The sequence below is a fragment of the Macrosteles quadrilineatus genome, unplaced genomic scaffold, assembly GCF_028750875.1.
Source record: "Macrosteles quadrilineatus isolate MER2022 unplaced genomic scaffold, UCM_ALF_1.0 Scaffold_1__1_contigs__length_201487025, whole genome shotgun sequence".
Classification (NCBI taxonomy): Eukaryota; Metazoa; Arthropoda; class Insecta; order Hemiptera; family Cicadellidae; genus Macrosteles; species Macrosteles quadrilineatus.
The window spans coordinates 70,387,284-70,402,902 of NW_026542594.1; positions in this window are offsets into that span (position 1 = coordinate 70,387,284).

Consider the following 15,619-nt stretch of genomic DNA (forward strand, 5'->3'; position numbering starts at 1 on the left):
AAGAATATATATTTTAGAGATAAATTAAATGGTTTTTGTTGCTGAGTAGCGCTTAACATACACAACCCTTTTCATTAGTCTAATAACATTCAAAGGCTCTCCAAGAGTTCAAGTTCTTATTTGTTTACATATCTATATTATGTTTTCACCAAGCTGAATGAATACATCGAAGTAAGCTCTCTGAAAAGTCTGCAGTTTATTGCAGTTTTCCAGCTTGGACTTTCTAAATCATGCACATATTTCTTCATAAATATTGTAAAATGTTTTATCCAGTTGCTGTAAACTACTATTAATTTAACAAAAATATGGACACAGCTCAAATGGGTACCGTACCCTTCTGCACTTGTATTATTTTGTATTGTATTCCACAATCGAAGATTTTTCCAATTATTGAAAACATGTATGACAATAATCTCATGAACCTATGATGATCTGTCAAGAATTATATGATAAAATATAGGGAAAATGCGTGAAAAAGGCAGAAACTAACCGGTAAAATAGATATAAGATAATTCAATAAGAAATAGTTGTAAGAGTTACTGTGATAATAGTATATTTCGTACATAGGGCCGAAAATGAGGTTTTGCTGGCTCCAGATAGTTTTTGAGTTCGAGACGAAGTCGAGAACTTAAAACGATCGAGAATGCAAAACCATTTTGGTCCGTGATACGAACGCTATTTTTCACCACACTATACCCTATTACCAGTATCCACCACAATAATAATGCACATTTATAGTTAACACAACTACAACTTTAAGGTTATGTGAAGAAATAATTAGAGGAATCAGCAAAAAGAAAAATAAATAGTTGCTAGGCAACGGTGACAATAACACAATTCTATTGCAATGCTATGGATACTGATTAGGCATTTAATATGCCATAATGTTTTAAGTAAGTAAGCGGTCAGCTGATTTTGCGGCCCTAGGGAGGTAAAAACCTCCTCGGTCCCCAAATGACGATGACAGCAGGCATAACGTAACTTTCAGCCACCAATTGACGTATGTAAAACAGCTAACAACATCATAGTGTGGTGAAAAAGAATTTTCCACTGATTTCGTAATGGAACGTTATATTGCAAAACATGACATGATACAGAAGAAAATCAGAAAATAACATTGCAAATGACTTCTTTTGGACAATTCAGTAACTCCCAATAAATGTGTGTTGTTTAAAATAAAATTTTAAAATTAACAGCTGTTTCATTAAAAAGTATTATCCACCTGTCCAAAATGTAAATAAATATGTGGAGGGATCTTTAAAAGATTCTGGGGCAGAGCCATGAGCGAATTTACTTGGTTTTTCTTTTGATAACTCATCTACATACCAAGACCTTTCTTTGGACACCTCTACCAAGTTTCTACGCCCAGCCGTTCTCTCAAATTAGTGGAGACAAAGTTTCCAATTAAATATTTAGATTCCCCCATGTTAATCTTATGGGAGGAAACCCAACTTTGATGGAAGATCCTGCCAAAACTAATAAAGATATCAAAAAACGAAAACACTTTGCAAAACTACAGATCAGGGCCATTTTTTTGACACTTAAATCATAAAAATCGGTTCAAAAATGAGGGAGGAGTTATGTTCACAAAAATCGGTTTAGCGTATTATATATATAGATATAGACTAGTGTCCCTGTTGCTCGAATTCGAGCAATTACTAAGTATTACAGGCGTTATTTTAAAACAAATAACAGTCATAATTTCTGATGACTTTAAAAGATTATGGAAATACTTAAGCTCGTATATAACAGATCGATATAATCAAAATTTCTTTTAAATATCTTATCATTTTTTAAAAGCTGATCTTGTTTTTCGTGTTTTCTACCAATATCTTTACTCATAGCCACATTAGGTTGTCCATAATAACGAATATAAATAAAAAAAAAAAACAATTTTATTTATTCTTGTTGGTGGTGTTATATTATATGGCTTTCCTATGTTTCCATTGTTTGCAAATCGGCTCTTTCAATGATTACTTAGAAATGCAACACCATGTGAATTCAGTTTTCTTTTTAGTACCTACTAGCTGTTTGCCCGTTCTACGTACGGGAATCTTGTAGTAAGTTAAAACCTTATATTCAGAACAGGAGTTGGTTTGCATATTTAGTGTGCATTTTTCCAGATATGCTTGCAAAACTATTACTGTAGAGGAATACATATAAACCTTCGCAAATACACTATCTGGCGGTTTCAAAGCCAAAACGAATGTTTCGCAATTAAATGTCACCCGATCATGTTAGTCCATATTTTATATCTAATGATAAAAGGAATTTGATTTATAGATCTATGAGGCATAGCCCTAAGGTAGGCCTGTAATTGAAAGTTACTTTTCACACTGGTTAAAAGTAACATACTACCTCAACCTCACTACCTACTGCACACTTTATTCGGGTTGAAATTTTCATTAACAAAAGTGCTCTTGTCTTTTCCAAGAAACACTGAGAAATAAGGACATTAATGCGTTACCAACAGACATACACACACAATAACAGAATTGAATTATGGGATTTGCTACGCTTTAACCAAAGCAAATTACAAACAAAATAATTATTTGAAAGTTTTGATAGTGTCATCAAATGTTATGATAATCGTTTTTAGGCCTAATCAAACTGAAAAATTTGTGTAAATCCGTTGGCAAATATATAAATAAGTAAATAAATACACAGTCCACGAAAAAAATATTCGTTAACAACGCCAAGCTTTAAAAATTCATGATGGTTTGCTAAAAAATCTTTCAATAATGTTTTATCATTTCATAGCATAAACTAACATTTTGGAGTCCAGACAGAAAACGCAAAAAATATACAGTAGGACATCAATTAAATTTAATAAGAAATAAGGTGCAGCACTAACAATACTTATAGTTGTAAATAGTGATGTGTTTGTACGTAAAAATGATTCTTACTGCTACCACCGGTTCTAAGGAAAAGTAGCAGTACCATAAACAAACGTTTACATTTAAGAAAAGAACTATAGTACTTTCAACCAATTTAAACTGTCCTTCTAATCAAACTGTTTTATTGGTGTTAATCCGTTGGCAAATATATAAATAAATAATACACAGGCCCCAAAACATGTAACATGTAACGTTAACAACGTAAAGCTTTAAAACTCACTATGGTTTGCTAAAAAAAAATTCACTTGATGTGGTGCAGTACCGAAGTTATTAATCTCCCTTGGATTTCGAGAATCAAAGTTATTTCCCATTAATAGCATTATTTGTAAGCAACTTTCAATGTTAACATATTAATGACAGTTTGAAGAAACCACCTTTATCCAAACAAAGGTGTCTTATGTTAAAGATCACGTAATCTCTAAACGATAATTCGTACATATATCTAGCAAACATTCGGAGGAAATGTGACAAAAAACGCACAAATCTGGGGTTTTGGACGTTTGTAGTTTTACTTCCTAAGTAGGAAAAGTACCGATATCGTTGTCGAAATGTAAGTGGTAAAAACCAAAAGTGACACATTGGAAAAGCGAGTTTAGCTACATCTGTAAGTTAAACCTCTGTTACGATCACAGCAAAATCAGAAAGATCTTCCAAGATCGCAGCAACATCCACGATCACCCACTGCAGTTGTGATTTTTTACTTTGCACTTTACACAACTGTCCTTGAAGCGCCGTCAATGAGTGGAAACCTTTTTTGTAAGTTACTTGCGATTAATTAAACCGGTTAGGTAAGGCACAACGTTTTTAATCTCACTTGGTTTGGATGTGCTAACAAAACTCGATCGGAAATGGTTGCGGTATTTGTAAACAACTTTTACTGTATGTATACAGTAAAAGCTGTATGTATACTGATATGTATATCAGTGACAGCTAGAAGTGAGAACTAATCCAAACAGCTGATCGTTATTTCATCAAATATGTAATAGTAAACATTAGGAGAAAATTTGACAAAAATCGAACAAAAACGGGTTTTTGATGGTACATTATTTTGTTTTCAAAGAAGCGAGGCCATGTTTTTATAACCAAAGACACTCTCACCAATCCAGTAAATACAGACAAATGATTAGAACCTTGATCGGTACTCTAGTTTTCTAGGAGTAGGCCGCGTAAAATGACATTTTGGCGTTACAGACGCAACCACAGAATGGACAAACAGACAGACATACAGACAGAAATTGAGATAAGACTCGTTTCGGCTTTCTTAGGCTATGACACGTAAAAATAACCAAAAACTGCATGATTCTAAGCAATGTACAGACAAAACTGTAATTTTATTTATATAGATATCAATGTATACAGGCTCTCTCGTTTTTTTCCATTTATGCCAACCCAAGTTCAAATAGTAAATATTTAATTTCTGACAACAGCTGGAGTTTCATAACACTATTTGTTTCCCACGTTAATCTTATGGAGAAATGCGAAAATTTAAAGGGCCCCAGAGCCTCACCCTCTAATTATTTCCCTTAAAAGAAAGTTTCCTGCACAACTTCACGTAACGCTCTTTCCAATGACACAAAGATTATGTCAATCGGTTTAGTAGTTTCGGAGGAGTAATTGTCACAAAATACCTGCTTGCGTATTAAATAAGTACTAGTGTCCCTGTTGCTCGAATTCGAGCAATTGCTAAGTATTACAGGCGTTATTTTAAAACAAACTTCAACCAAGTCAGCTAATATTTGTAGCAAACTGTTTTATTAGCAAACTTATTGACTGTTTAGAATTAACCTATGCTCTTCTTCTCACTTTGATTTCTGACAACAGCTGGAGTTTCATAACAATTATTGTTTCCCATTTTAATCTTATGGAGAAATAAGAAACTTTAAAGGGCTCCAGGGCCTCACTCTCTCATTATTTCCCTAAAAAGAAAGTTTCCTGCACAACTTCACGTTACGCTCTTTCTAATGACACCAAAAACATGACAATCAGTTCAGTAGTTTCGGAGGAGTAATTGTCACAAAAGATCTGCTTGCGTATTAAATAAGTACTAGTGGCCTGTAGGGGCCATAGCCCTTAATTTAGACACTACTGTCCATATGAAGGCAACTCCCCATTTCGCGGTACTAAGTCAGAAATATATCTATGAATTTGTCCCTGAATTTTAAAACAATAAGGCCCATTTCACGGAATCTCTTTTTGTGTAGCGGAAAGCGACGCAAAAACCATTGCACTGTTGTATTGCCTTATGTTTTTTATGAAGTTAGAACCGTGTAAAAACATGACTTTTAGTTCGTAATTTAATTGTGGTTGTGGCATGTTAATGAGTCCATAGTGGCAACATGCGTCGAAATGTCCATTTGTGGCCTTTGAAATGCGCCACAACGCATGCAAGTGCTGTTAAGAGGACCTAGATTGTGAGAAACAACACTCAACTAATTTTCCAGCGTTCTTCTGAAGGCTTGTGGATTTACATATTTAGACCTTACGTTCTCTTTCAGCATTCCTGGATACTCTTCCACGTCTTGCAGGTCTTCCCTTACCCTGTCTAGTTGCTTCACTCATTATAAAAACGGAAAACAAAAAAAAATTAACGAATACATTTCATTTTGAAACATTATTTAACAACATTGACTTTCGGAATAAATGTAAACATTGCAAATAAATAAGCAACAGCTGATTAGAATGCAGACGTTTTTCAGTCCCCATGTTTTTCTTATGGTGGATATTTTACGTTATATCTCGTTTTCTGGCAACTTTATGGGAATTCTGCTATTTTTTTCGAGTCCCTGGGGTCAAGACCTTTAATTTAAGACCTCTCCCACCTTTCTGCGACTTGCCAGACGTCCACAATTTTTTGGTAAAAATTTGGTCTTACAGAATTATATATATAGATAGATAGATATTAATAATATAATTGGAATTTTTGCCATATTGTAAAAATCTATCTATATTATCTATCTATATATTAATACGCAAGCAGGTTTTTTGTGACAATTACTCCTCCGAAACTACTGAACCGATTTACACGTTTTTGGTGTCATTGGAAAGAGCGTAACGTGAAGTTGTGCAGGAAACTTTCTTTTTAGGGAAATAGTTAGAGAGTGACCCCTTGGGGCCCTTTAAAGTTTCGTATTTCTCCGTAAAATTAACATGGGAAACAAAAATTGTTATGAAACTCCAGCTGCTGTCAGAAATTAAAAGTGAGAAGAAGAACATATGTTGATTTAAACAGTCAATAAGTTTGCTAATTTAAATGTTTGCTACAAACAAACATTTACTGGGAGCGTTTCATAAACTCCAAATTTCACAAACTCCAACGCTTAAAATATTAAATAAACAGAGTGGTTCATAACCTCCAATTTTCATAAGCTCCAAATCTATAACATTCAAATAACCACTGTTTCACAATGTCCAAATTTCACAAACTCCAACGTTAAGATACCAAATAAACAGTGCGGTTCACAATGTCCAAATTTCATAACCTCCAACGGTACAGTCTGAGCCAGAAGTCTCTACAGTGGTTGCCACAGTCAGCAGGCACCGTTCGCCAGCGCTCAACTACTGATTATACGTGCATTTTATGATTGAAGAACACTCAACTGTGTGACTCAAATATGTGTTAGCACACAATGTGCAAATCAAATTTACATTTTTACATTTTTAATACCTTTAATTCAAGCTTTCAGCTGAGTTTCTTAACTGTTCCGTCTCTCAATTAAAAAAGCCAATTATTACATTACAAATATCGTAAGAGATTTTTTTTTCCGATGAAAAATGTTAAAACATATAAATATGTTTTATAAGTATATTTTCTAATAGCTGTTAAAATTTCATAATGATTACATCAGTTGTTTTTTTGTTATGTGTAAAAATAGCCCTTTGTTAGAAAAGTGCCAAAAACCTTGTACTTTATTCATTCTACCCACTAAAAGGATGAGTTTAAACTACATAAAAAGGTAGAAACTAACATACATAAACGCAGAAATACATTTTTATAAGTAGGATTTAACTTATACATCATATTGTAGGTATACTGGTCACGCATATATAGAATAGAAAAGCTCTTATCAATATCTTATCAATAAAAGATCATACTCGAGTATTTACACTTTTTTACTCACAGCAGTCTCGTTTCTCTTTGCAACTTAATGTGGCTAGTTCAATAATGTTTAAGTTTTGACAAGGTGTTAATTTATATTTTGATTGCCTTTTCAGTGGAGAGCTAAGCATTGTATACCTTTTATTTACCAATAAAAATGCGTAATCACAAACAGTGGAGTCTTTGACTGTCGTATAAAATATTAAGGTATGAAGTTGTTGTTGTTGTAACGATTATTGCATATTCTATTTAAAAATACTGTTCAATGTAAATAATTCAACAAGTTATTAGATAGGTACCTTTTAAAGTTTTTATATTCTATTTAGCAAATTTCCCTATAAGAAAGTACAGTAGCTATTACCGTAGGTGGCATGGTAAGACCTAGGCCCGGGACCGATTTACTTTTTGATTTTGATGTCCCCAGAGGTCAAAAACACAATTCGTTAAAATTGTTATATTTGTATATAAAATGTGTACAGATGTCCGTGTGAAAGCATGCATTTTCTAAATTTAAACCGACGACAGTCAGGGATTGCCCTGGTGTCTTAAAATGGTTATTGCGAAAGCAAGACAAAAAGGAAATTTTAGTTTCTTAAATTCAGAGGGTAATTCGGATGAAATCATCATTATTCTTTGGATTATGACTATTTCTCCTTTAAACTTACCACTGATAACTTTTGCTTCAATCATTTTTGGTATCTTTTTTAGCGAATTTCCTTATAGGTAAATAAGCTATTACCGTAGGTGGCATGGTAAGACCTAGACCCGGGATGGATTTACTCTTTCATTTTGATGTCCCCAGAGGCCAAAAACACCATTCGTTAAAATTTGTATATATGTATATATTCAATTCAAACAATTTTAATTAATGCAATTTTTTTATTAAATACATAATCCCTTGTGACATGCAAAGCACGAGCGGGATGAAAAACATATTTTTCTTAATACATTTCATTTTCTTGTTTCTGGCAGAAAAAAGCTCATTTTTCCTTCTTTGTCACTTAAACAGAACAGTGAGTAGACATTTCCTATTGCAACAGTTTTAATCATATAAATAACACTTAGACAAATTAGAATAATTTAATAAGAACACGGTTTTTAGAAAGACAATAAATTCTACATGCAAATATAAATAGTTATTTATCTAAAACAAAGCTAAAAATAAGTTACAGATTAGTTATGCTATATTATGATTGATAGAAAACAACAAAGCTTTTGACTTTATCACAGACCTTTTATCATTATAAACTTCATTACCAAACATTTTTACAAACGCATTAAAACATTTTGGACCAAGACAACAAAACTGATGCCTACTAGTTTCCTTTTTAAAAAAGCTTTCTGCTAACAAGTAATATTGTGCTGATCGAGATATTCTATTGACAGGTTTCATTTTAAACATGTACGGATATTAAAAAACAAACATAATCAAACAGTATACGTGCAATTGATTGAAGGTTAAAAGCTCTTCATGTTCAAAAAGATAACTTACTCTATCATATTTTTTAAATCCAAACCCCCCCCCCTCAGTGCATGTCTTTGGTTCGTGATGACAGGTTGTAATATGGTAGGATAAGTACCCCCATAATGTACTATTCCATATCTCATCACACTTTCAAACCAGGAGATGTATACCTTTTTTAAATGCTCACTCCTAATGTTGTCTCTTAAGTGATATAAAGCATGATTTATTTTCCTTAATTTAATTGAAAGTTGTTTTACATGCTGCTCCCACTTTAAATGATGATCAACAAACAATTGCACAAACAAGAACAATTATACAAACAAGGGTGTTTACGGTACAATAAATTAAATTCAATTTGTAAATTTTCTCGTGATTGATTATAATGTTTTGAGTGAAGTGCTTGATTTGCAATTTGACAACCATCAAGGAGTGGTTTTGGGCCCCATTATTTTTGTATATATATAAACGACTTGCTGGAGCTTGATTTATGTTCAAAAATATTTGCCTATGCTGATGACACAGCTCTTGTGTGCTCAGCTTTCAATAAAAGGTCGCTGAAACTAAAAATAAGAAAAGATTTAGACAAGATATCAAATTGGCTAATTGAAAACAGATTGTTAATAAACTCCTTAAAATAGAATTGTTTATTTTTCGATGTTTATATATAACTAACGATGTACGGAGGGATAATGCTACTTGATATTTAGATTCAGTGATATCACTACCGACCGTCCCCCCTCCGCGCCACTTCCGGCGTTCGAGGCCGGGTAGCACTGGTAGCAGTTCCTCACTCCGTATTTACTCGAGCCGTGCGTCAGGATAAGTAAAAACAGTCGATGATGCGTAGAACCATTGCAATAATTAAATGCTGCTAAGTTTCATCGTAGGTGAACGCATTGCTTAGAATCTGTTTTAAATTACACAAGAAATGACAATATGTATACATGTACTATAGTGGATGATCTGCTAATATTTTTAATGGTTACGTAACACTAAACATTACGTCAAGTTATTTATAGGCCTACTGTGAATTTATATTTATTCTGTGATTTACCTTTCGGGTTTTGGACGACTTTTAACTCGATGTATAAAAAGTATATGTAACATAGTTACTACTCGGTGTAACATATTATGTTTTTCCGAGGGAAATATATTCTTCAATAACCACTAACGATTACAAATGATAAAATTGTAAGTAGAACCTTTGTTTTAGTAGGGTGATCCTTAATCCGAGTAGTTTTTGCGTGGACTAAATAAGGATCGATATACGGTTTACTGTTAGTTTTTTATATGTCAAAGAGTCGTTTTCACCATAACTGTTACTGTTAACACGCATAGATTTTTTACTAAACTCTGTACTACATTAACATTTCACTTCATGACGGTTACCCCTATTGTAATAAAAATACTAAACGGCCCAATCCATCCCATGTATTCCATCCCATGTATTACATGTATTATCGGTATTATACAACATACGAAAGGTGACAGTGGATTGGGCCGTTTAGTATTTTTATTACAATAAAGGTAACCGTCATGAAGTGAAATGTAATGAGTAATGAAAAATGTAAGTGTAAATGCAAATGCAGTTTCTGAATCTCAATTTTTCAGTGAATATAAATTAAAATGTATGCAGCACTTAGTTCGAATTGATTAGGGGTTTAGGTTGGATAAGAAAAAGTACAGTCCAGCAAAAACTTCGCACCACGGCCTTGCTGGCGTTGCAGTCAAGAGGGAAGCTATCATCAAGAGGAAACACCATACTTTGCAAAAAAATATATAGGCCTATTTTTTGTTTTGGTCAGAGAGGTTCTGCCTGTGGCTAAGTTGTAGCCATTAGTTTAATGCATAAAATAGCCTGTATTTTTTAATTTTTTACAAACAATGTTTCTGTAGATTGCTTAAACAGGTAGGGAAATTTAGCATTTTGTAACGTGTAGAAAGAAACTACAATCGTACGCGTGCCGTATGGACTAATGTTTAATAACCTAAGGACAAAATAAAAATTAATTTATCTTTTACTGACTTAAAAAAAAAATTTGCAAAATCGGCATGTAAACTGCGAACTCAATTAGGCCTTTTACCATCACTAACTTTAACAACAAAACCAAGATACCAGAAAACGCCAAATAAAATTTTAACACAAATCACTAATTTCACTAATTAATTATGGATTCAATATTAAATGGAAAACTCCTGCTTTGTTTTTATTTCAAAAACATTATAATGAGATGATATATTCTAAACGTTTCTGTAAACATTTGACGCTTACTTTAGTGTTTAATCAATATTTCATTTACACTAATTTAGTTTACGTTAACGAAAGGAGAATAAAAGTAGAAATAATAACTGGGCCAGGTCGCTAATTCAGTGGGTTTTACCAAGAACTTAAATTATCTCCACATCTTTATATGCCTTTTCATATTTTACGAAGACAATTTCCGAAATTACAATCGGGGAAGCATTTATATATCAAAGAATTTTGTTAACTATAGACTACCGGTAAGCATTAAAATGCACAAACATACGCCTGTAAATTAAGTTACCATTCTTCGTAATGTAATGACATATTTGATGTAATACAGTATAATGATAATTAAATGCTAGAAACTCAGTTTCTATATCCCGTAAACTGATGCTGAGCCGGCCAAACTCCTAGCGCCAATGCCGCGCCAAGCGATTTTATGCCTATTTTTAATCGCTTAAAAATGATACAAGCAGGCTCCGTATCAAAAAAAGCTTCAAATAAAAAATAAAATTCATACTTTGATCTAAAACTTTGCCGCAGGAATTTTTTTCCTGACCAAAAAATAAAAAAGTTCCTCGCTTACTACATTTTTCATGTTTTTTATGGTGTTAAAAAACAATCATCTGTTTTAATTTGCCTAAATAAATTATAAAAATTATGTTAAGGTAAAAACTAGCTACATAGTAATGAGCACTGGTTTTTCCAGAAAAATAATATATCAATTAGAAATTTGTATGTTAACAAATAAGTGTAGCAGAGCAGGTTGAGTGAATGTATGTTTGTGTAAAACAGAGAGGTTCATTCGGCCCGTCCGCCTCGGTATCCCGCCAATTCGATTGACTTATGGCAGAGACTGTACCGTTGGAGCTTATGAAAATTGGAGGTTATGAACCGCTCTGTTTATTTGATATTTAAAAGTTGGAGTTTGTGAAATTTGGACATTGTGAAACTGTGCTTATTTGAAAGTTGTAGTTTTGGAGTTTATGAAGTTTGGAGGTTATGAAACACACTGTTTATTTAATATTTTAGACGTTGGAGTTTGTGAAATTTGGACATTATGAACCTCACCCCATTTACTGACTTGGTTGAAATGAAATATTTACCATTTGAATTTGGGTTGACATAAATATTACAATGGAAAAAAGCAAGAGAGCCTGAATAATTTTATATCGGTCCTAAAAAGAAAACTGAATTAACACTGTGCCGCATTTCTTAGTACCGATTTGCAAACTATGGAAACATCGGAAAGTCATAGATGGTGTACCAAGGAGAAGAAATATAAATAATGTTTTTTTTAGAAATTATAATTGTTATTATGGACAACCTAATGCGGCTATGAGTAAGGCTATTTGTAGAAAACACTAAAAACAAAATCAGCTTTTGAAAAATGATAAGATATTTACAAGAAATGTTGATTACCTATATCGATCTCTTATGCACATCTTGAGTATTTCCATAATCTTTGAGTCGAATCCTTTAAAGTCAACAGAAATTATGACTGTTATTCGTTTTAAAATAACGCCTGTAATACTTACCAATTGCTTGAATTCGAGCAACCGGTACACTAGTATACAATAAAACATTGAAATAAGAAGTGGTTTTTACTTAAGAAGATCTTTCCATTCTTTCACCCAAGGTTCTTTCGTTGCCAAAAATGTTGTGTGTGGTTTATCCGAGTGCCTTTGCATACACTACGTTTGCAGTCGTCTGGCCGCCTGGAGCATGATGTGGCTTTTGCTGGATCTCACTCTTGAACACGCAACTTACAACTGCCCGTGAGAGTAGCATGCTGATCCGCTCAGTTCCAGCCTTTGGACAACGTCTGGTCTTGTGTTTTATTAATCGTCATGGCGAAGCAATCTGTGAAGGAGAACTGTAGCCGCTTGAACTCTAACACAACGGGTAGTTGCTAGGAATTAATGGAATTATCGGGATGAATACCAATTCCCCAGTTCCACTACCACTGAGAATCTCTGCTTCAATAAAGTATGACTGGAGACTGCGAATACGAAGACGCGTACCATTACACAATTTGGCGGGATGTAAGTTTCTTAGCAGCATAACCGGAGCTCCAACCTTCACGGTACCCCCGTGCGGTACCGGGTTAGAATAGCACCGCAGCTTTCTCGGGCTTGTCGTAAGAGGCGACTAAAAGGGTGACCAACGTTCTCACTGGGCGTGCCCCTGTTGTGTTGCACGGGTTGATGTGTGCTCTGCACTGCCGATAGGTGTTCTCAGTGGGTCGTGAGAAGCCAGCCACTTCGGTCCTTGGTCAGGGAGTGCGGCATGGATGTAGAGGTCGGGCTCTGCATTGCGACGGGCGACCCCCGGCACGTCAGGTATCCGGTGCTGGGCAAAAGGAGTTCGGGCCCCGGGGAACTAGGGTAGGGGTTTTTATCCCTGAGAGTATACCCGTTCCTGACTGATTTCGGGCCGCTTCTTGCCGCACGATGAGCTGGAAAAAACACGATGGCTTTAAGTAAAATCCCCCAAAACACATTTTTGATTAAGAGCTCAAATGAGTCAGAAAAGACTTTGGAAGTGGAATGGAACCCTTTTGTCCGTAGCTCCAAGGTCAGAGGTCACCACCACCGAAAAACGTGAGGACATCTCCGCCACCTGAACCCTTCAAATGCACAAAGGAGTTTCCCCATTTAGGATCTTCTTCGGCACGTGGAGCTGGGAACGGTTCGGGAAACGTTGGGGATGCTGACGTCAAACTGGCGTTGCCAGCGACTCTCCTGCCGACCAGTTCTGCTGTAAGGATGCCGGAGGAGCCTTTCACAGCAACGTTGCGGTCGGAAGGCTCTGAGATGGTGCTTCTGCGTCAGGAATATTTTGACGCAGAGAGTAGCATCGAAACCCGGCTTCGAGACATGGAGGAGACGAGTAAGGCTATGCTGGACACCTTCCGAACCCAGAAAGCTGTAAATCAAGTGGTCAAAAACGGTATGGCCAAACTAGAGGATGGCCTTGGCTTCGTTTTTGCCTGCCGGGGGGTGAGCAAGGTGGCGATGGAGAAGATTGCCGAGAAGGTTTGTGTCTCTGCCCGATGAAAGAACGCTGCCTAATAAGAAACGTCGGAGCCTTCCACATCGGACAGTCATCAAAAAAGAGAAGAAGGCGTCCAGACCAAAAGGACCACGGTAAAGGCCAAGGCGACTCAGACGGGCGTATCGTCTGCTGTACCCAGATACTTTTCGGACGTAGCTGCAGCTCCAGTGAAGCACCTACAGCTACAGCTACCTACGACCCCCCTTCAGGGAAGTTCCCGAAAGGGGTCAGTTGTAGAAACACCTGGGGCTGCATGGGAAAAACGCCGTTCCCGAAAGGGGAAGAGGCAATTGAGGCGGGCGGAGGTCACCTCTATGAAGAATATGGCAGTGAAGGCACAGCCGACCGGTGTGGCCCAAACTGGGCCCGGCTTGGTCTCTGCTCCGAAAAGGTCTCGGCCAAAAAAAACCAGGACTGAGACAATCCTGGTCAAACCCTCAGGGGGGAGATCTTTCGCCCTAGGTCTTGGGTGCAATTAAGACCAAGGCTAAGCCAGAGCAGACCGATACGGTCGTATGGTCGATTAGACGAACCCGGGACGGGGACGTTCTCCTTGAACTGGGTAAGTCGACAAACAAAGCCGCCTTTACTGCCGAACTGAAGGCAGCTGTTGAAGGCCAGGGCACCGTTCGTGCTCTTGAGCCAAAGACATCAGTCGAGGTTCGAGACATTGATTGTGTGTCGACGGAGGTTGATGTTTTTGAGGCACTAAAAAAAGCTATTCCCGAGCTTGGCAGGCAAGCGGCTTTTATTAAAGTGCGGCTCAAAAAACCAAATAGGAGTCAGCAGAGGATGGTGGTCGCCGAAATGGCAGACGCCCATGCCATTAAGGTTCTGGCACTTCAGCATCTGACAGTTAGCTGGGTCAACTGAAGGCTCAGGCGGAGGGTGGAAGTGAAGAGGTGTTTTAAATGCCTCTGTTTCGGCCATTCCTCCCGAAACTGCAAGGGGCCCGACCGAAGCAAGAACTGCCTTCGGTGCGGGGAGGTGGGACACACTCGTAAGGACTGCCAAGTCGAGTCCTGTTTCCTTTGCAAAGAAAATGGGCTCGCTGACAAACACTTAAAGCATATAGCTGGGTCTGGGCAGTGTAGTGTATTTAAATCTGCACTACATCAAGCGAAAGCACTCCCACGAAGATAAGAATCCTTCAGTGCAATCTTGAGCGATCCAGGATGGCTGTCGCACTTCTCTGTCAGCTTGCCCTCGAACACGATGTCGACGCGTTCTTAGTCAGCGAACAGTACCAGTACCGAGATAGGGACCCATCTTTTTGGTTCCCTGATAGTCTTGGTACTGCTGCATTCTGGGCGCGAAATTCAGCTAAAGTACAGGTGCGGGGTCACGCAAGGCCACACTAAAAAAAAAGTTTTTTTAGTGTGGCCTTGGGTCACACGAAGGGCCGTGGTTTCGTTTGGGTCCGGTGCCGGGACGTCACTTACTTCAGTGTCTCTCACTCCCAACGAGGCCATCCGTGACTTTCGTGAGAAGAGAGACCACCTGGGAGAGAGCGTGCGCGATACCACAGGACACGTCGTCGTGGGTGGGGGTTTAATGCTAGGGCTGTCGAGTGGGGAATAACCCTCACCAACCCTCACGAGGGCGTGTTTCCCTCGTTGTCGTCAACGAGGGAAACACGCCAACCTTCCGGCGCCCTGGGATGCGGGGAACGATCCCAGACATAACCCTTGCATTTGAGTCCCTTTTGCCAAGGATCAGAGCCTGGAGAGTCCTGGAGGATTACACGGGCAGTGACCACCAGTACATTATTTTTGATGTCCTGGATGGTTATCAGAGACAAGTAGCCGCGTTTCGTCAAGTGCCCGTTCGATGGAATATTAAAAAATTGGACGTGGCAA